Genomic DNA, 20,720 nt, shown 5'->3' with positions numbered 1-20,720 from the left:
TCATTTCCAGTACAATTCTATTTACAGAGATAATTCATTCAAATAATGCAAACATGTGTATCAAAGCAGCATACCAAGAAGGTATTGCTTGGTATCATTTGCAAGTTAGCAATCATTTGGAGAAGTTAATTCTAAGCTTGTCATTTCTAGATACTCTATGATACCATGTCAGGATTCTTACAAAATTATTGGGACAGAACCTCGAAACTAAGGGTTACAAATTAATGTGTTTAATTGACATTCTTTATAGCCAAACATATTAAAATATTTTTAAAATACTGGTTTTCCCCTTTATATTACCTTTCATCCAAAATATTATCTTTAGTTAACCTGTGTGTTGTATTCAGAGCCTATAGAGGATACTTAATAGTTTATGGCTGTAAGGCCTTAGTAAAAGCAGCAATAAGAATAGCTGAACGTAATTGCAGCAGTTTAGGAAGGAGCACAAACAGTAAGCACCAGGGAGGTATCCCGATGAGCTGTGATCTTCCATCTCTTTAATTGTATTCCTGAAAGCTGGCAACTCTGTCTCTCTATGCTTGCCAACAAATACTGCCCTTACTCCTGTCAGGGCTGCTGTAACAGCAATATGAGACACATAGTTATTTGATAACAAATTGCAATGACTACATTTTCCCCTCACAACCATTGTAACACTTTCAGGTGCCACAGAACAGGCTCGGAGGTCATGAGCCAGATACATCAGGTGTGATATCTAATAATGTAGCAGCATTTTCCCATTAGCTTCACGTGCAGATTATTTCAGATGGAATGGTAAAAGATAATGAAGGCACTACATACAACCAACTGCTTGTATTAAATTGTTGTTTCTTGTTAAGCAAAGCAGAATGTTCTTCCTCTGGAAACTGGAAGAATCCAGTCAAATTGCCACTCCATTTGTGGGGGCAAACTGTCTACAGAGATACTTTTTTCAGCTGAACACCTTAGCGCTGGTTATTATAAAAATTGTCACATTTGATTTGAGGCCTCAGGTGCAACTCTGAAACAAAGGACAAGTTTCTAACTTGTGATGGATGGTACCAATCACTGCGTGACTCAGGCTGTTCCTATGGTTTCACACATAGTATGCAGCACAGTGCATATTCTGGGTAGTATCAGAGTGTGTGGGCAGGCATTTCTCTTTAGGATCTGGTCCAGAATTGTTTGTTTGCAGTAGTTTATGTTTTGGGTCATCTATTATGGAGTTGTGATTGCTGCCTCCATTCTCCAAAGATTTTTTTTCAGAGATGTGTCAGGACTCGGCATCCAATTTTTCATTTGTTTTCAAAAAAAGCTACCTCTACTTCAATTTCTTGTGCTTCTTGCCAGCAGAGGATGCATGACTCTGGCAGGAGAATGCTTAACACAGTCCTAGAAAGCAGCCTGTGTGTGCAAGTGTGTATATGCACACCCATACTAAAGAAATCCCATCCCTAGGAATGCTCTCCACAGGCCCACAGAGGCTTCCTGTTTCAAACAGGAGCACACAGAAGATGCTGGCTGGATGCAGTAAGGGGTTGTGTAATGCTAGCCAGCAATGTTGTGCCCTGGCTCCTTTCTTCTTCATTGCTTTCAGTCTTGCCAATGTCTGTAAAAAAGGATAGGTGTGGCAGGAGAGTTGCCTTAGCTGTGCAGTAGATGTACAGTTCCACCATTCTTAAAACAATTCAGCTCTTTTTGCCTTTGTCCCCCTCCTGACTCAGGGTCACCCACCCATCAGGCAGCTCTGTGTAGAGACTTCTGCTGCACTCCCATCCAGCCTCTCAGCTGGGCATGCCTGGCAAGAGACAAGCTGGCCAAGCCTTTTGCTTGCTCCATTTGAATTTCCCCAGTTCCTGAACATCAGGATTTGCTAAAGCTAGGTACATTAAAAACTGTGTTGTTTGGGCTTTTTTTCCCCTCAGTTATTGGAAAGTTGGTGGAGTTATATGATAGCATTTGAAATAAAGCTATTAAAATTTATTGTTTCATGGGTTCTGTAGCTGATAGAACTATTATAGTCCCATGGGAAGCAGAAGAAAAATCAGTTGGATAAACATAAAAATGTGCAATTATTTTTAACTAGTGGATGAAACACTGGAGAGAAATAGTTTCTATTTCACATGGCTGTAATTGAATAGATTAAACCCAAGGATGGTTCATTTCTTTGGGCTATTTCATATTTTTCTTTCAAAAGCAGTGACTGGTGGTGACTGGAGGTGGGTAATTAGCTCTGGCACGCAAAGAGGTCTCACCGACCTGGCTTCTGTGATGGGTAAATCCACATGCCAGGTGACTCAAATCACAGCAGGCAAAAGAGCACCCCGCCTGTCTGAATGAAATATAGGCAGTGTAGTTTCTAGTGTTCGCAGTTACACCTTTTGGCATTGCTCAGTCAATCAAAATGTGCCATTAGCCAAAAAAAGGGCATTGAGGCTGCATCCCACAGGAGTGTCAGGGAACATCCGCTGCGTACTGCACACTCAAGTGCAAAAGCCTGATCTCAGTGGAGCCACAGTGTATCCAGGGATTCAAATGAGAACAGATTTATTCCACGTTAGTGAAGACCAATGTGTAAGCCAGGCATCCTACTGAGAAGGTGATGTTCTGCCATCTGACAGGCACAGATCACCGCTCCAAGTGTCTGCACAGAGGTATCTTGGCATCAGCAAGAGGCAAAAAAAGTACCAAAAAATGAAGCTGCAGCACAGGATAAGTAAAAGCATAATTTCTTGTGTCCTCTTCTACTCCTTTACACTTATTTCAGCCTCATTAGACCACCTAACAGTTTGTCTAAGAAAGCACATTTTCCTATAGTATCCAGTTATGGGAGCCCCTGAGAAGTTTAATCATCCAGCTCAGAAGAGAAAGCCCCACACCCTCATACAGGACACTGTGTGTCAGAAAACACAGGCTGTGGAGGCTGGGCTGGACTTGCTAAAATAACGTATGAGGAGTCTATGCTGCTCCAGAAACAGCAAACCAGCTGCCCAAGCTGACAATGAGAAGTGAGATGACATGTTTATCTATGCATGTAGGCCATTTTGAAATAATTTTCTCTAGTTCTTTGTTCCTTTTCCTAATAAGCCAACTTGTTTATCACTATGGCAACCAGTGACAGATTCCTGGAAAGAAGAGCTGCAAAATGCCCATTTGGACCTCTGTGGCCACAGGTGGTTGGTATGAGCAAAGTGTCACACCTGCCCCCCAGAGCTCTGAAGTGCCACGAAGGGAAAGAGCAGGGTGTGACAGAGGCAGGCATGACAGTGTGTGACACAGTGTGAGGGGGATGCGCAGAGTGAACAGGGCTAAGCATAGCTTGATGGAAGCCGTCACAAAACGAAATATTTTTGTTTTAAATGAAAATAAACCTGCTATACACAAGGCACAGTAAGTTTGAAGTGCAGAGCTGAATCCTGAACGGGAAAGATTGAAATTCAATTATCCTTCTGTGACATGGACTCTGGTGATGAGGACTGGAAGAGGTGGGAAATGGATGTACAAATAACGTGATCAGAGGAGGTCCTGCAGGCACGGGTATGGATGAAAATCAACACTCTTACCAAACATCTGCTGACAGCAAACACATCTGAAACCTCTGTCTGTGACCTTCTTGCTGGCACTGAGCCACATTCCAGGTGACATCTCATAACTACAGCATTTGTTCAAGTGGCAAAGGTGTGTGGGGCTGAGCAAAACATGGTGTCCAGAGACAACCCTCAGGGGCAACATACTTACACAAAATTAAAGTGTTTCTTTGCTTATCTGCCTAGAAAAATTAATGCACAACCCATTCCCTCTCCTCCACCCCGACCCTGGTTACAAGAATATTAGAAATGCAAACTCTTCATCTTCTTTTAAATGTCTTTTTGGATAATATTGACGAGGACCATTCTTATGCTGTTTGCCTGCCCCTCCCTGTGTTCACATAACTCATATCAGAAGCCCCTGAGCCCTCCTTATGTTCTGGTACCTACCTAAATTTGCTTATATTTTGAGTAGACCCTGAGTATGAAGAGATGAAAGTTAAAAGCTGTATGGTTGAAAAAGGCTACTTGACCCTTGGCCTTCATATGAAGGGGGTTGATTGTTTTATTCCATGTGGGTTTTTTTGCAATGTAATGTTGTATTAATGAGGTAATGTTGTTGCAGCACCAGTGTCCTAGCAAATGTCAAGTGAGCTTTTAAGGAGATGTATCTTTTAGTAGACTACATGATACAGTAAAAAAGAACCAAAGCAGATGAGTGTTCAGGCATACAAATTTTTCTTTGGGTCTCAAAGAGCCCTCAAAAACAAAAAAAGACCTCAAAAGAGGATCAGTTTCAAGATACTCTATGGAATTACTCCTCACGAAGATAATGTTTTCTTTCACTGTGTTTTGTTTTTTTCTAAGGACTTCAAGCTGATGATTTCTGGTTTGGCTTGGTTTAGTTTGTTTTTTGTCCTTGAGAAGTCAAAGATTCTGCTCCAGTTTCTCTTGAAATCATAAAGGAACCTCCCACATCTTTATGCTTCAGACCCGCTTGAGGCTTTATTGACAGAATGAATAGTTTTGGCATAACCAGGCACGGACTTAAACCAGCACTGCCAGATGCAATCAAACTTCTCGGCAAGCCTAAATCAGCGCTGCGTGAATCTCTTATCTTCCATCTCACTGTTCAAAACCGGATCTGGGCTGACAGCAGTAACACTGAGACAGCTTGCAATCACCATGGTAAGTGGCTATTATATGACAAGGCTTGCAAACTCTCTTGCAAGGCAGCTGGGTGACACCTCATATTGTGAACCCGCAGATAGGAAGGTTTCTTGTCTTGGCTAGATTTCATAACATAATATTTAATTCTGGGTTGGCCCTTACCATAAGAAAAGAACTGGCTGACACTGCTCTGTTTTTTATAAAGATGTATTTTGAAAATGGGTGTTGAGGATGTATCTCTGCGGTGGTAAGTGTTTTATGGCATCTCTGAGTGATTTATGGCACTGTAATGTTTGAGCAGCTGGACACTGTCACATCATTTCAAAGACCTAGGGCATACACATGCCTCTTCAAACCTGAAGTTTGGGGAGCTGGTTGGCAAAACTGGGGATATCTCTTTATCTTATGTTTTTTATGAGTGTTGTATAGGTAATTGTATAAGATCCTGGGAGACATTAGGCAGGCAATGTGAAAAGGCACATATGAAGGTGTGATGTCTGTCCAATAACCCTATGGTCCCAAAACAACCAAGGATTTATTATGGCTAGGGAAGAGCAGGCACCTTTTCAAATCATCTCCTCCCTAAGCTCACATTTTTCTCCTCTAGACAGGCTTGCCTGTGCAGATCCAATACAAAAAAAAGAAAGAGGAGTTTGCTGCCTCCTGGTGCAGACTGTGAATGGTGGTGCTTCTAAGGCAGTGAAGATGGCATTCTTGTCTTGGGCAAGACAGGCCATGAGAAAAGGGTCACTGTATCAACACCAAGCAGAAACTCATGGGCGGGGAGTATTACTTGAAACTCTGTCTCTTTTTTCCTCTCAAATACTCCAGATGAAAAAGAAGGGACAGCTGGCCTTGGTCAGCACCCAGTTGGCCTGCATGCCTTGTCAATATATCTGTGGATTACTGCTGCCTTTCCATCTGTTCATGGCATCTTCTGCCACGCTGAAATTCTCATTGAACCCTAGCAGTGGCCATGATACAGTAAATATCAAAGTTACACAGTAGCCTTGCACTGAGCTCACACACTCAGCTCGAGATTAGCTGGGTTTAGCAGCACTGAGGAACAGGCTCTGTGTTGGGGGTGTTTGTAGCACTGCCACTGAGCCACAGAGATAATATATTGCTCCTTCCCTCTTCACTCACCTTCCCAGTATTTCCTCTCTGTCCCAGCAGGATGTCTCTGGAGCCTTCCAGCTTGTCAAGCACAGCACACTGCTCTGTGCTTGAAAGCATATGGCCAACAAAACAAAGAGCTTGCAGCTGGAATTTGAATGTGGCACAAAGTGAATTGCTTTAAAAATCAAGGTATGTCGCTAGGAAGAAACAAATTGTAAAGATGCCAGACACAAAAGGAAATGTAGACCAATGACTGGTCTCAAGCCAGGAGCAATTGTCTAAACTTCCCACAATGATAATCCAGCCATCTCCTGATGCAGTACCTAACCATGTTGATGGTAAGAAAGTTCTCCTGATATTTTACACAAGCCTTATTGCTACTGTACATTCATAGGTTACTGTCTCCTTGCAAATTGAAAATAGCTGACCACTTTCCCATTTATAGCAACATTTTAGACAACTAGCACCAATACTGCCCCTTCATATCTGCTTTTCTACAAAAAAAAAAAAAAAAAAAAAAAAAAAAAAAAAAAAATCCTAGAAATTACTTTTAAAATTCATAATAAATAAAGGTCTTTTCACTACAGCTGTGTATTTCTTAAAATGTGGACTTCAATACAAGGAATATTGCTCTGATCAAGATCTTATCAGTGCCATGTCAAGTACAATATTTAGCATCCATGCCTTTCATATGATAATTGGAAGAGTTAAATTCTTTTTGTTATCTGTTATAGCTCCATTTCTATGGTACTCTTCCATAGTCAGGTGTTCTGTACATAATCCTACTCCCTCCTTTTCAAGGTGATCATATGGCTGTGTTGTTCAGGATTGTTCTTGTTCATGTCCTTTTTCCTTAGACATTTCCCCTTTCCTCACAAACTCACAAAATGTTCAGTGATTTCTGTGACTTTTCCCCCACAGGTAAAGCAATTTAAGTAATTTCAGCTCATCCAAGTATTCCCTAAAGGATTCCTTTCCTATTCCTAGGCTGTTCTTTCGTTATTAATTTTAAAGATTGTTAGTCAATAGATCATAGTTAATATCTTTAGGAAATATTAATTCAGTCCTATTTAGGCTATAATTTTTAAAAATCTATCTTTAATATTTGTGTTAATTTAATGGAATTTTAAAGGTTTTCTAAATTATCCTTTTCAGTACCTGCAAACTGTGGAAAACAAATAATGACCTTTCTCCTCATCAAAATGTTCTGATTTTGAAAACTTGTTGTAATCTGACTGTCACTCTGAAATATGATCAACAAATTCCCCACAGGATCATCACAGAAGGTGTAATGGAACATTTTTCATTAAAAGCTGGGATAAAATACAGCAGCAGAGACTTTTTCTGTAGGTTGCTGATAGGCTCATACACTCACTCCCCTGGTCATTTGATTTGCCTTTGTGCTTGCAGTTGATGCATGAGTGCAGGAAAAGTGAGAGTAATACTTTAGTCAGGATGCAGAAATGATCACTGGGTGAAACAGCAGACGAGGGATGGGAGAGCTCTCACAATCTCCCAAACCTGTGGTACCTGGGATGTAATCTAGGAGGAAATTCCTGCACAGATCCTCCCAAAAGAGCTGCCGAAGGCCTGTGACAGATTAGTAATGCATAGTTTGGCTTTCCAAGGGTGAGAGGATGTCTCAGAAGCTGTGGGCAAACACGGGTCAGGTAGACTTGCAAACACTCAGGATAGCTTCAGGGGGTGGGGAATGGGAGGAAAAGGCTCTTCTTCATCACTAGGCAAAGGTTGAGGACATGCTATTATTCCCAGGAGTTATTTTTCCAAGGACAATGTGCCCTTGGGCACTTTTGTTTTGTTAATAAGGATGCAGCCAAGCTAAGCAATTTTCTTTAAGTCATTGTGTGCATTTCTTTCTCCAACCATGTCCATGGCAAATTATGTATAATTGGTCTGTAAGGCTCTCTGTGTCCTGCTTAATCTGCTGTTTACTGATACGGTCTTTATCAACAGTGACAGTTTCTTTCGTGATGATTTTGTCACCTCTAACAGAATGTAAACAGTGATTATATAAACAGCTTACACTCCTCTTCACCATGTTTGTACACTTTGATTTCTTATCTCTTTAAGTGTGAGGACTGTATACAGGGATGTGGTAGCACCTACTGCAATTCATTAGGGCAGGATGAAAGCACACTCCTGCATTAGGGATGGGCCACCCCTGCTGTGCTCTGCAGGACTTGCACGTAGGGCTGTGACTTTAGATGGCACTTGGGGCATATTGTCAGATAGATCAGTCCCTCCTTCAGAGCACAGGTCTGTGCCAGATGTTGGCATGCTAGGGGACTTCTCTGATAGGCACAAGAAGCAGGTCCCAAATAAAAATATACCCTCATCCAACCCCATGTGCCAGTGTAATGATACCAAAGCTTTCAGAGACGTGTGTTACCAAAATTAGGATCCAAACAGATTTCTTGCCCTGCAGCCTGCAATTCAGTACATATCACTGAGATACTATATGCAGAAACTTTGGGGTTTTTCTTCCCTGGCAGGTGGAACTTTATGTTTTAAGGAATATTATTCTTTCATAAATCCTTAACCAGTTTTGGCATTTGAGAAGAAAAAAGCATTTCATCCTTTTTGTGAAAACAAGGCAAAGTTGTATCTGTTACAACCTTCCTCTCAACTTACTTTTTGTAATTCTCAAGTAATCCAGCTTGACGTAGTTGAGCTATTTGCCTGAATTTTTCATTAAAGATAAGATACAGTATAATTCTCAAATACCACAATTTTACACACCAGCTCTTCTAAATCTGCATGTATCTGTTATACATAGTATGAGTTCTCATGAACTTGCTCTATCAATACTGGATACTAGAACTGCACCATTTTTAAATCTGTTTTTTGTTCTTCCATATTTAGTCCTGCTGTTATTCCAAAGAGGAGTGAAATTATTCCACTGCTTCATAGAAATCTCTAGATTGAAAGGTTGAAAATGACCTCAAGAAATCATTTTATCTCATGATTCCCACATGTTTTAGCTAGTGGGGGATAACTTCATCTCAATTCTATAGCCAGTTATGGACAACTGAACTCCAGGCTCATGGGCCACTAGGTATTCTGAGATCTCAATATAGGTATCTTGAGACCAGGAAGATCTGCTCATCACCTCCTCCTGCAGATTTGTGTGTATCCTGCTGCCACCTTTATAATTCATATGACTTGTTCTTGGCTCCTTCATTTTCAAGGTGATCCTTGAGGAGAGAATGAAGTCTGAGCAGACAAACAGCACGGGCCACAGCCTGCTCCCAAACATCACCCTTCTTAAATAGCTCTGGTCCTTCCTTGGTCAGGGAAGATGACATTCACCCACCATATCAGAGATCTTTCTATGCAACTGTGAGCTGGTCAGAGGCTGCCACGCCCAAAGGTTCAGCCAGGGCTCGTTGGCTTCTGGCTGGCAATGCACTGGGCAAACTATCCAAGCAATCTATGGATGGTCATCAGAACAAGCATCCCTGATTCAGTCTATCCCCAGCCTTGAGGCAAAATGGAACAGATTCACACCATCCTCATCTGCTTTTAAAAACATTCAGTGTAGAGGATGCTGGTCGCCTCTGTGGTAACCAGTGCTCAAATGGCCTTTCAGTTAAAAGGACAACTTCTAATCTATATTACCTTCCCTCAGCAAATGAGATTACTTGTTTATCTGATGAATTTGGAGAAAGAGCACATTTCTCATGCGTGTGAAGATCCACATCATCCTTGTTTTCTAGACAACAGATTCAATTCTTTCAGCCATTCCCAAGAAGTCACATGCCTTACGATACGTGTTGCTCACCTCTGAGCTCTGTGATTCATGGAGCTACATTCTTCTAAAAATACCTAGCCCAAAAATGGACACAGTTTTCCAGCTGAGGTCACTAATGCCAAGCTGAGTAAAAGAACAAGTTCCTATATTTTATACCTGCTAATGCATCCCAGAAGGGTATTTGAATGTCTTGCAGCAGTACTATATTTAGCACCAATTGCAATCTATTGTCATCTTCTGAATCTTTTTCTGCAGCAGAAAAGAGCAAACACATCAGGACAACTTCTACAGGCCCCTAACTCTTGACTCATCACATTTAAAGACACACTGAATGACAAACATTCATACACCTCATAATTTTATATGAATCATTTTTCTTCAGCTTGCTTCTGAAAACATTGTATGGGATTATCAAAAGCTGTGGTACAGTCAATATAAATTCTGTCTGTGGTTCCTCAAGGTTTAGTATGTTTCTATTCATGTTTTAGATTTTTTTTAGGATGGTATAATGTGATTTGCTCTTTAAAAACCTGTATATTTTCTGTTTTGTTGGTTATTAAGTGACTGCTCAGTGACAGCATTTCCAGGTACTGAAGTTAAATTCATCCATCACTGTAGTCCCATAGATTTCTTTCTAGTCTTGCTCTAAATATAGGTTTTTTTTTCACTTTTCACAGTAAAAACCTCCCTGTCCACCTGCAATTTTCATAAATGATCATTAACAGTTGAGAGGTTGATCAGGATAAATCCTGAAATACTCTTGGAGAAATTTCCTCAGAACAAGCTCACATGAATAGAGCTAGTCTGTGCTAATCTATCTCTTCCTCTTGTTGAAATTAATTCATGGATGTATCTGGTCAAAATTAACTTTATTTTGTGATTAATAAAGGAAAAAAAAGAACTCCATTGAGTGTCCATCAATCATATTGCTTTTCAAATAGTATGCATTCTTAAGTAGATTTTTCAGAAAACCTCATCTATGATGCAGACTCCCATGAACAAATAATTCAGTGATTTCAAATTCCACCCTGAGCTCTGTCTGATAAATATGTTAATTTCACTATTATAACTAGATTGCAATGTAGAGATGGAGTCACAGTTGCCAAATTCATTCCACGAGACTAGTCCTTTTTAGACCACTATTTAACGTTCGAATTATTTCTCTTTCTCAGAATCCTTTAAAGGATTAAATATTAAATTATATATATTGTTTTAAGAGCTGGGTTTGCTAGTCCTTTCTCTCCTCATAATTCATTGCCTTCACTTCTACCTGTATTTATAGTGTGCATGAATTAAGTTGGCTCAGGCAGAAAGCAAGATTAAAATACTTTTGAAAATCACTTAATATCTCTGCTTGGATGTATCACATAGCAATGATCATCCCTATTTTTTCAGATTCCTCATGTTCTTGCGAAGGTTTTTGTGACTGATATAAATTTTACTCTTTTACATTTTTATGCAGTTTTTTTTTTTTTTTATGTTTAAACAAAGCTCCTCCTTCTTATGCCAGAGTTTTTTTTCCCAATATGCAAAACATCACCTGGCTGTGCTCCTTCTGCTCACACACAGGCTCTCCATATAGGTGCATGCTCACAATGTCAGATACTCCAGATGCCAAGAGTAATTTTAATATCTAAAATAATTTTTTGCCGTTTGGTAGCTTGGTGGGGGCACTGCCACTGACTTTAACAGCGTCAGATCATCAGCCACTGTCTGTGCAAAGCCTTCCATGTAACATTGCTGCTGTGTCATTCATACAACTACAGGGTCAATACAGGCATCTGTCCTCACTTGTTCACTATTTCATTTCAGGGAACAAGTCTCAGAATGCACCAGGATGAAAGTCTCACAGAACTGGTTGCACATAAAGAAGCTCCAGTCACAGCATAATCTAATTTCAGAGGCAATAAGTGACTTTAGCACAGAGGTAGAAAACTAAAGGAAGCTTGAGAAGTTTTTAAACTCTTACAGAAAAATAAGACACTTCCCTCAATGCTAAAAAGGCTTTCTGTGTGTGTGTTTAATAGACCTTTTCTCCTTAAAAAGGAGCTATGTGCTTTTTATATCTTCTAGGAACTGCTGCTTTAGACAGAAATGCAATAAACCAGGCATTTTCATTATTAAAATATTTTCTTCAGCTGCTTATAGTTTTCTCAAAATAAAACTTGTGTGATTTCTTACCATCACAATTAAGAGAAAACAAACAAAATAGAAGCAGACACTAAAGTGATATAAGGAACATGTGAAATATTTAATAAGCAGAAAAAGAACCCCAGAAATAAAGGTTGTCCAGTATCTCAGGTTTCAAAACATAAAGATTAAGTAAGTTTAGGGACAGTGATATCACTTTTCTGACAAGAGGCTTCTTTGCAGAAGATTGCATGAGGTTAAATTCCCTACCCTGAAAAAATGAAACAGCACTGGCTCAGAGTACAGCCTAGAAACCCAGGAGACCAAATTACTTTATCTGCCTCCTCTTGATGAGCAACACTTCCCCAGTCATAGAAAAAAGAAATTCAAAGACAAACCCCAAAACTTTGGTGCTTCTTGCCTCTCACCTCCTTCAGTGAGCCCTGGCCCAAGGGGTGTTCCTCAGACAGGGCTGCAGTGCTGGTCTCAGCTGTGCTGCCCTTTGCTTTGTCACTGCTGCTGATCCAAGAGGTGATACCTGAGTGCAGAGCACTCAGACAGACACACAGCCCTGCCTAAGAGACACCTTCCCAAGGAGAAGCTTCATCCTTAGCAATTCCCTATTCTTGTTTTCCTGAGGTCTCATTATCAAACCTTCCCAAAACAGAGTTGTGCTCAGTGCTCGTTTAATGCAGAACATAAAAGGCTGGCAAAGAGCTCCCTCGTCTGTAGGTACTTCTGTCCCCTGCAGCTTCTTGGAGCTCTACTCTTTTCTCCAACTCTTTTCTCCAGCAGTCTCCTGAGGACTCTCCCAGGTGGCTGAGAGGCCCCCTTCATCAACCTGCAGAGGGTTTGACCTTACATGGACTCCTTAGTCCATAAATGCAGACAGAATTTTTACACCTGCACAAGGTTCACAAGGCTGGGGCCAAACTAATTCACACTGTGAAATACGTGTGTGCCACAGTCAGGCTCAGTTACTCATTCCAGCCTCACACCAGAAAAAAAGTCTAGGGGTGAAACCAGGAGGAAGAAAATCAAATGAAACATCCAGAATAATACGATTTTCTTACATTATTTTCTCCACGTCTCTATCTTCCCCAAGCCACTTTTGTCAAATGCCCTATCTGATTGGTGCAGGATTGTTTGGCACGAGCACGGTCTGAAAAACAAACGTCACCCCCTGGAGAATTTTGCTGAGAATAATAGATCTGTGTGAAGGTCTAAATCAATAGAAGTCTTTCTGAATGCATTTCTAGGAAACGTAGAAATATCACCACTGACTTTGACTAAAATACAAGGTGCTATTGTTTGGAAAGCAATTTATAGTTAAGTAATTTAAATTTCATTGCAAAGAAGGCCATATAGTGAGAACTTCACCCACTGCAAGAGAGGGAAGATGGAGCTGTTCAGGGACTGCAAATACTAGCACAATTTAGGTTTGACAGGGTTTTTCTGGAGATTTTTTTTTTTTTTTAAGTATGATTTCTGGATCCTATTTCAATCCCAAAGGAATACCCTTTTCTGTCACCCTTGAATTTCAGCTTGTGCATATTTTTTCTCCCTAAGGTTTATTTTCTGTCAGAGGATTACTTTCCCCTCTACTAAAAGCTTCTTTTAGGTTATCAGAGTAGGGGTTTAAGGTCTGCATTCTGTCACTTCGTATTTACATGTTTTTAAGTGTTTCTCCTAAAGCCTAAGCTTAACTGAAGGAGAAATAAATGTAGAGGCTATACTACTGTACAGTCAATTGAAATGCACACCAGGGATTCTTCCCCTTTTTCCACTATTAGGGCTAGCATTTATGAAAGGTCTGATTCTCCTAACCTAAATTTTGTTACTCAATGCCGCTCACAAACCTTTTTTTTTTTGAGCTTCAGCATCATCTTGTTGACACCTAAAGTGGGGATGCATCCCCATGTGCCAGTTCCAGATTCAATGAACCAGTTTTACTCTTGCATCTCTTTGACTGAGTAGCACAGCAACTACCTTCAGTCCAAACCTAGCTGAGATGCCTCAAGCCTACCTTTTTCACCTTCCAAAAGCATCTCCTCTCCATGAGGATATATGCTAGTCATGCCAGGAATGAAGGAAGGAAAGAAATTGTCATTTTTATAGAAAATTGTGATGTTCTATAGAAACTGTGATTTCTATAGACTGACTGAAGTGATGCCAGCGGGTGGATGGTAGCGAGGCCAGGAATCACAGGGCCAGAGAGGTAGGAGAAAGGGATTTCATATCACCTGGTGCTCCCACCTGATATGATGGGAAGTGCTGTTCAGAGCTCTGCCATGCTGTGGAGGTGCTGACCCTGCATTTCTCTCTTTCTAAAACTGAGGTTTCACTGATCACCAGGGTATTAAATAAAATATGGGGTCTGCTTTCTCCAGCTATTTTAGTTCTTTCTCTTAGTTTATGAACGAGTATTTCTAGTGTTTCTCCTGGGAGACAGCCTACATGTCTACAGTGTGTTTAAAAGGAGGCATCATTCCCTTGCACCCTGTGCCTTCACATCACTGCCCATTCCTCTGTGACCAGCCTTTCAAGGGGTCAGGCTGGCAGGAGCACAGCAGAGGAGGATGGTGACCACAGCACTGGCTGCAGGGCCCACTGCTGGTACCAGGATCCCTGTGGTCACCATAACTTGGTAGCATCCATGTACTCTGTGAGGGGGCTCAATTAGGCCAGCCCTACAGCAAAGCCCTATCATGATCTGATGACTAAAGGCCTGGCTTTACCACCACGTTGCTATGAGCTGTGGCGTTGATGACTTTAAGTGTTAATTACACTTCCTTTTGTCCAGGTCTGATTGATTCAAACTCATTTGGTTGATCCAAACTCATTTGCTTCCAGGGATCTCTTACCGGGGGCCATCACAGCCTTGAAAACCTTAGAAAGAAATTCAAAGTGTGAAAACCCATTGCAGCAGCAGAGAAAACAATTTGCAGGAAAACAGAGAACACCAGCAATAAAGGCAGGCAGGGGGAAGGGATGCAGCTCTCCAAGGCTCCCCCAGGGCACAGCGAGCTAAAATCAAAAGAGAAAACAGCATGCAAGACCAAATCCTGCCAGTGGCAAGTCCAACAAACAGCTGGAGCAAAAGGCAGTTCTTGGAAACAAAGCTGCCGCTTACTCTCACCCCTCCTGTATAAGTATCCCCCACATGAAAAACAAGATACTATGAAACATTAGACAGTTCTGCTCTCATGAATTTCTCCATCACTTTTCTCTTGGGTCTGACTGTTTTTTTAACCTTTGGCAGCTTCCTCATCAGACCTGTTGTGGAGGGGCTGGGACACCAGTGGGGTGTGCAAGTCCATGCTCCCTCAGCAGCCTGGACAGGAGTGGAGGTGAAAGCAGTAGGGAGGTCACAGCTCCAGCTGGCTTTCCACATCCTTATAGTCAGATTCTTTCTCTCTTCAGGATAGGAAAGGCAACTGGAGAGAGAATATTACATATCTGGTGTTCATAAAATAGTTTTGGTTGGAAGGCATCTTCAAGGACCAGCCTTCCTGCCATGAAAAGGGACACCACCTTCCACTAGACCGCATTGCTCAAAGTCCCATGCAGCCTGGAGCTGAGAAATTCCAGTGATGAAACATCCTCGTACGTGGTCTTGTTGAACTTCACGAGGTTTGCATGGGCCACTTCTCAAGCCTGTCAAGGTCCCTGTGGGTGCCATAGCTTCCCTGTAGTGAGTCAACCACACCACTCAACATGGCATCATCTTCAAATTTGCTGAGAGGGCATTCAACCCCACTGTCCATGTGTTAAGTTACCCATTTTCAGATTGAATGCAGTGTTCCATTCACATATATGTAATCTTTACATATATATATTTATATAAATGGGACCCCTCTTCGAAGCGTTGTGCTGGTTTTGGCTGGGGTAGAGTTAATTTTCTTTACAGGAGCCAGTTATGAGGCCATGTTTTGGATTTGTGCTGGAAACAAAGTTGATTACACAGAGATCTTTTCAGTATTGCCAAGCAGTGCTTGCACAGTGTCCAGACCTTTTCTGACCCTACCCTACCAGTGAGGAGGCTGGGGGTGCACAAAGAGTTAGAAGGGACATGGCCAGGACAGGTGACCCCAACTACCAAAGGAATATTCCATACCAAACACATGATGTCACGCTATATATAAAGTAGTAGGTAAAGCAGTGGAAAGAAAAAGGCAAGGGAGACTTTTAGAGGGAAGAGGTTTATCTTCCCAAGTCACTGTCACACGTGATGGAGCCCTGATTTCCTGGGGATATCCGTACACCTGCCTGCCCATGGGAAGTGGTGGATGAATTCCTGGTTTTGCTTTTTCCCTTTACCTGTTAAACTGTCTTTATCTCAATCCATGAGTTTTCTCACTTTTACTCTTCCAATTCTTTCCCCATCCCACTGAGGTGAGGGGGCAGACCAAGCAGCTGTGTGGAACTTGGTGGCTGGGCTTAAACCACAACATTTCTTTTTGGTGCCCAACATGGGGCTCAAAGTGTCCACGATAATGACAGATTTGATTAGAATGTGCTGGATTGGATTTGTAGCTGTTCTTGCTGTTTAGCTAATGGGCAGGCTTCTGTGCTTGCCATGAGGCTCGCTTGCCTGACTGTGTATCAGAGCTGAGTGCTTGTTAGTGGCTGCTTTCTGCTTTCGCTGCTTGCTGTGCTGCTGTGCTGCTTATCATCTTACTCTGCTGTGCTTGGGAATGTTTTGATAACAGCCTGGGCTGGCTGATGGCCAGGACATTGCTGCTGTTTCTGTGCTGCCGTACTGGACAGGCTGGAATCCTGGTGAGAGCTTGAGCTGAACACACTCTGACCAGTGAGTGAATGTGGGTGCAGGACACCTGAAATATCTGTGCTGCAGTAGTTGTACTTCTGAAGGGATGTGGCCTAAGGATGAGGCCACATTGGAGAAGGTACACCTCGGAGTGTCACTGCTGTGACCAGTGAGGTCATGCTTGAACACTACAAAGCATGTGGCCAAGGATAAGTCCATGACAGTATTCACCATCTGAAAGTACAGAATAGTACAGCAGATAAACATGGAGGCAATAGTTTCAGTAGTTTTCTACATCTAGAAAGAGCACAGAATGTGAGAATCTCCTGCTGAAGTCAGATGCACTTCTAACAGTGTTGAAGAAGGTTTTGGAAGGGCTATGAAGGTCATTGGGAATGGTGCACTCAGCCCCAACTCTGTATTTTTAAGCCTCCCTGGGTGCTTAACATTTGGGTTTAAAGCAATTTGTAAATGACTTGTCAATTGGCACTGTAGCTATATTGTTTTAAAACATTATTATAATGGTAAAAATGAAAAAAAAAAAAAAAGTGAAATTTGCGCTGGTATCCTTACCTTGGGAATTTGTAGTTGGAGAATTACAGCTAAGGATTACAAGCTCCCAATATGAATGCATATTTGAGTGTGTGCTTATAATATATACCCACAGAGGAATACACAGAAACAACATCTATTTTGGCAACCCTTGCACTTTTCAAATTAGATGCAGAAGAGTTATTCTAATTATTTAAAGGTCTCTGAGCCTCAGCAAATTGTATTGACAGAGCTTTCGCTTTCAATAAAAAACAGACCTGAAATGCTTTTGTAAATGTGTTGTTTTCATCAAAATTTTTATTTCACTGTTATTGACTTTTATATTGGGCAAAAGCTGCGCAGGCAGCCACATTTATGCACATCCCCATCCCTAGTCCCCTTCTTTCCCACCACAAGGTTCCTGATTTCTCCTATCTATTAACACCTCCAATTCCTGACAAAAGGTGATCAAGCTGCACAAGTAGCCAAGTGCATTGGGCTAGCTTCTAATAAAAGCAGAGACAGGGAAAATAAACTGAAGGAGATGATTTCGGAGTGCAAAGCATGAAACTGGGACAGGCAATATGAAGAGAGCTGAGTACTGGTGAAACAGGAATCAGATAAGCCGAGGTGATTGAAGCAGAGAGGAGCAAAGATTTTGCTACAGATTGTCCTGTCATGAAATTGAAATATAGGGCTTTAAATTGCAAGGTAGGTGAGGCAGAATGAGATAAAAGGAAGCCAAGGGAGTAGTAGTGAGCAATAAGCTGTGCTTTGATGCACATGCACCATAAGTGCATAAACCAATTAATGAAAATATTGCATTAGCATCTGCAGCAGGATTATCCTTTCTTTAAATCTGCATAGAGCTCCCCTGGATATGGCTGCCTCTTACCAGTTGGGTGTTGCTCATGCCCATCCAAATTTTCCATTAAGAGGAGTGGTACTGCTCTGGTTTTAATGAGTTTCCTAATAAAGAGATGATGACTGGCAGTGTAATTTCCCTTCTACACTTTGTGCTTTCATGACGGGAGTTTATTATTAACCTTACTACTACATTTTCTGTTATTTTACTCTGGTGGTTTAATTGTATTTCCACCTCAGTCATGTGCATTCATTTTCTGATAGTCTCCTTTCCCAGACTGCTTTCATGTGAGCAGCAGGGTTTTTCAGTTAAGTACTCTGTGATGGTTTTAGTATGCATTTCTTTCTGGTTTAATCTTTCTCTTTTTTCCTCTCCGTCTGTGTATTAGTCATCCTTAATGGGGTACAGCACCTTGTGCTCTCTGACATGGAAAACAGGGACAGTGTAAGCAAACATCAAGGACAAAGCATAAAAATAACAGAGGCAGTCTCCGTAAAAGGAGAATTAATGACTCAGGCAAATGGATGCCACATGTTAGTAATTTTAAGGAAAGAAAGCATCAGCCATGCTTAGAAATGCAGATGTATTTATCGCCTTTCAGCCCCCCTATTTAGCTGTTACTAATGGCGTATTGAAAGGGAACAAAGGAAATTTCTGAATGCAGAAGCAAGGATGTCTTTGCAGGTGGTCCAGGGTAATGGAAATTTAGGGCACAAGCAGCAGATCTGATTATTATTTTATTAAAGCTGACATAAATCAGGCATGTGTATCCGCTGAAGGAGTGAAAGAAGTTATGCCAAGGTAGGGATGGAGACAAATCGGTCAGGTCTCCCATTTCCAATCTAATACAGAGCAGCAGCCCTCTCAGGAACTGCACTTTTACTCCCACTAAATAAGACAAGATGGAAATAAATCTTTGTATTTCACTATAAAATACTAGGATGAGTGCACAGACAACTCTTGGTATGTGAGTGCCAGTATAATAGTGTAAAGGAGCAAAAGTGCAGTAACCCTAAAGGTACGGTCAGTGGTTTGGTATTCAGTCAATAAAAATAATTGAGAGTCAACTCTTATTTACAGTTTGGCCCCTTTCCAACACCAACATTTTAGGGGAGCTGTACATTGGATCTAAATGAAAAGTAATTTGTCAGAGTTAGTTAAAGGTCTCCAGTGTGAACAGGAATCAGGACCTTTGATTTTACATCCTGGTGCATGTTTCTATTTGGCATGTTACACACTAACACTGTTTGCAAGAAGTGAGGGCAGTCGTACATTTGCTGAAAAATTGTAAGCAGTGCAGAAGGCCTCATGAGGCTGAAACAAGGCTCGGGGGGATTGCCCTGTAGCACAGGACAAGCCTTGCTAATGGGGTTATGAGAAAGATCCAGAGCTGTCTCGTAAATACCTCCACAAGAAGAAAAATCCAGGTGCTAAAGAACTCTTAGAACTACTGGGCAAAGGTATTATAGGAACCACAGGCAGGTGGATAAAATGTAACAAAATCAAATGGAAAATGAAGCATGTCTGCAATGGCAAAGCTGAATAAGCTTGTGTTGATGTGGGTTGAGATGTGGGTTGTGAACTCTCCATTTCTGGTTATCCATGCTGGATACCTTGCAAGAAAACATACTTTATCAGGGGACATACTTAGAGCTCAGAAGAGGAAACCCTCAGCAAATTAAAGGGCTCATATTAAATAAATATTTGCCTAGGTGGTCTAACAGCCTTGACTTTAATCCCTGTGAGCCATTTGCTCCGGCTGTCCATCACGGCCGGGTGCCCTGGCGCCAGATGGGGAGCGGTGGTGCGTGCAGCCTTCAGCCTCCTGTGCCCGGCCGCCTCAGCGCGGGCAGGCGCTTCCTAAAGCGGGGCTAATGAAATCCTGCCCCAGAGCTGTGCGCAGCGCGGAGCTCCGCAGGGTTACTGCCCAAAGAGCTCCTCAGCCTCCGAGCGCAGCAACCCCGCTGGGCTTGCTCAGAGCCGCAGGACGCCGGAGCGCTTGGCCAGCATCCTCGCCAGCCTTGGCGCTGCTGTGCCGAAACAGAAACACCAGTCCCCACTTTCCAGATAGTGCATGGAGCGCCAGAGCCCGCATCGCCTGACCTGAGGTCTTCAGCATTATCTGCCACACTATCCGGGAAGACTGACCGGGACATGTCCTGCAGCTTCCTGGACAGTCCCTTCCTCACGCCTACAGCGAGATGAAACAGATGGGAACAGGAGTAAACTGGCTCAAACTAAAACCCTGTCCGCAAGCGCTCCGCGGAGGGGCCCTGCGGGCCGGGCCGGGCCGGGCCGCGCTCCCTCAGCCCCGGGCCGGGGCCAGGCGCAAAGGGCGGGCGGCAGCGCCACCTGGCGGCCGCGGCGGGGCCGGCGGGCCGGGGGAGCTGCGCTGTTCCTGCGGCTCTGCAATTCCTACGGATCGTGCAATTCCTGCAGTTCCCGCACTTCCTGCAATGCCTGCAATGGATGGATGGATGGATGGATGGATGGATGGATGGATGGATGGATGGATGGATGGATGGAGGGAGGGAGGGAGGGAGGGAGGGAGGGAGGGAGGGAGGAAGGAAGGAAGGAAGGAAGGAAGGAAGGAAGGAAGGAAGGAAGGAAGGAAGGAAGGAAGGAAGGAAGGAAGGAAGGAAGGAAGGAAGGAAGGAAGGAAGGAAGGAAGGAAGGAAGGAAGGAAGGAAGGAAGGAAGGAAGGAAGGAAGGAAGGAAGGAAGGAAGGAAGGAAGGAAGGAAGGAAGGAAGGAAGGAAGGAAGGAAGGAAGGAAGGAAGGAAGGAAGGAAGGAAGGAAGGAAGGAAGGAAGGAAGGAAGGAAGGAAGGAAGGAAGGAAGGAAGGAAGGAAGGAAGG

Source organism: Vidua macroura, chromosome 3, assembly GCF_024509145.1.
Source record: "Vidua macroura isolate BioBank_ID:100142 chromosome 3, ASM2450914v1, whole genome shotgun sequence".
Lineage (NCBI taxonomy): Eukaryota > Metazoa > Chordata > Aves > Passeriformes > Viduidae > Vidua > Vidua macroura.
Note: the sequence above shows the minus strand (reverse complement) of the source record.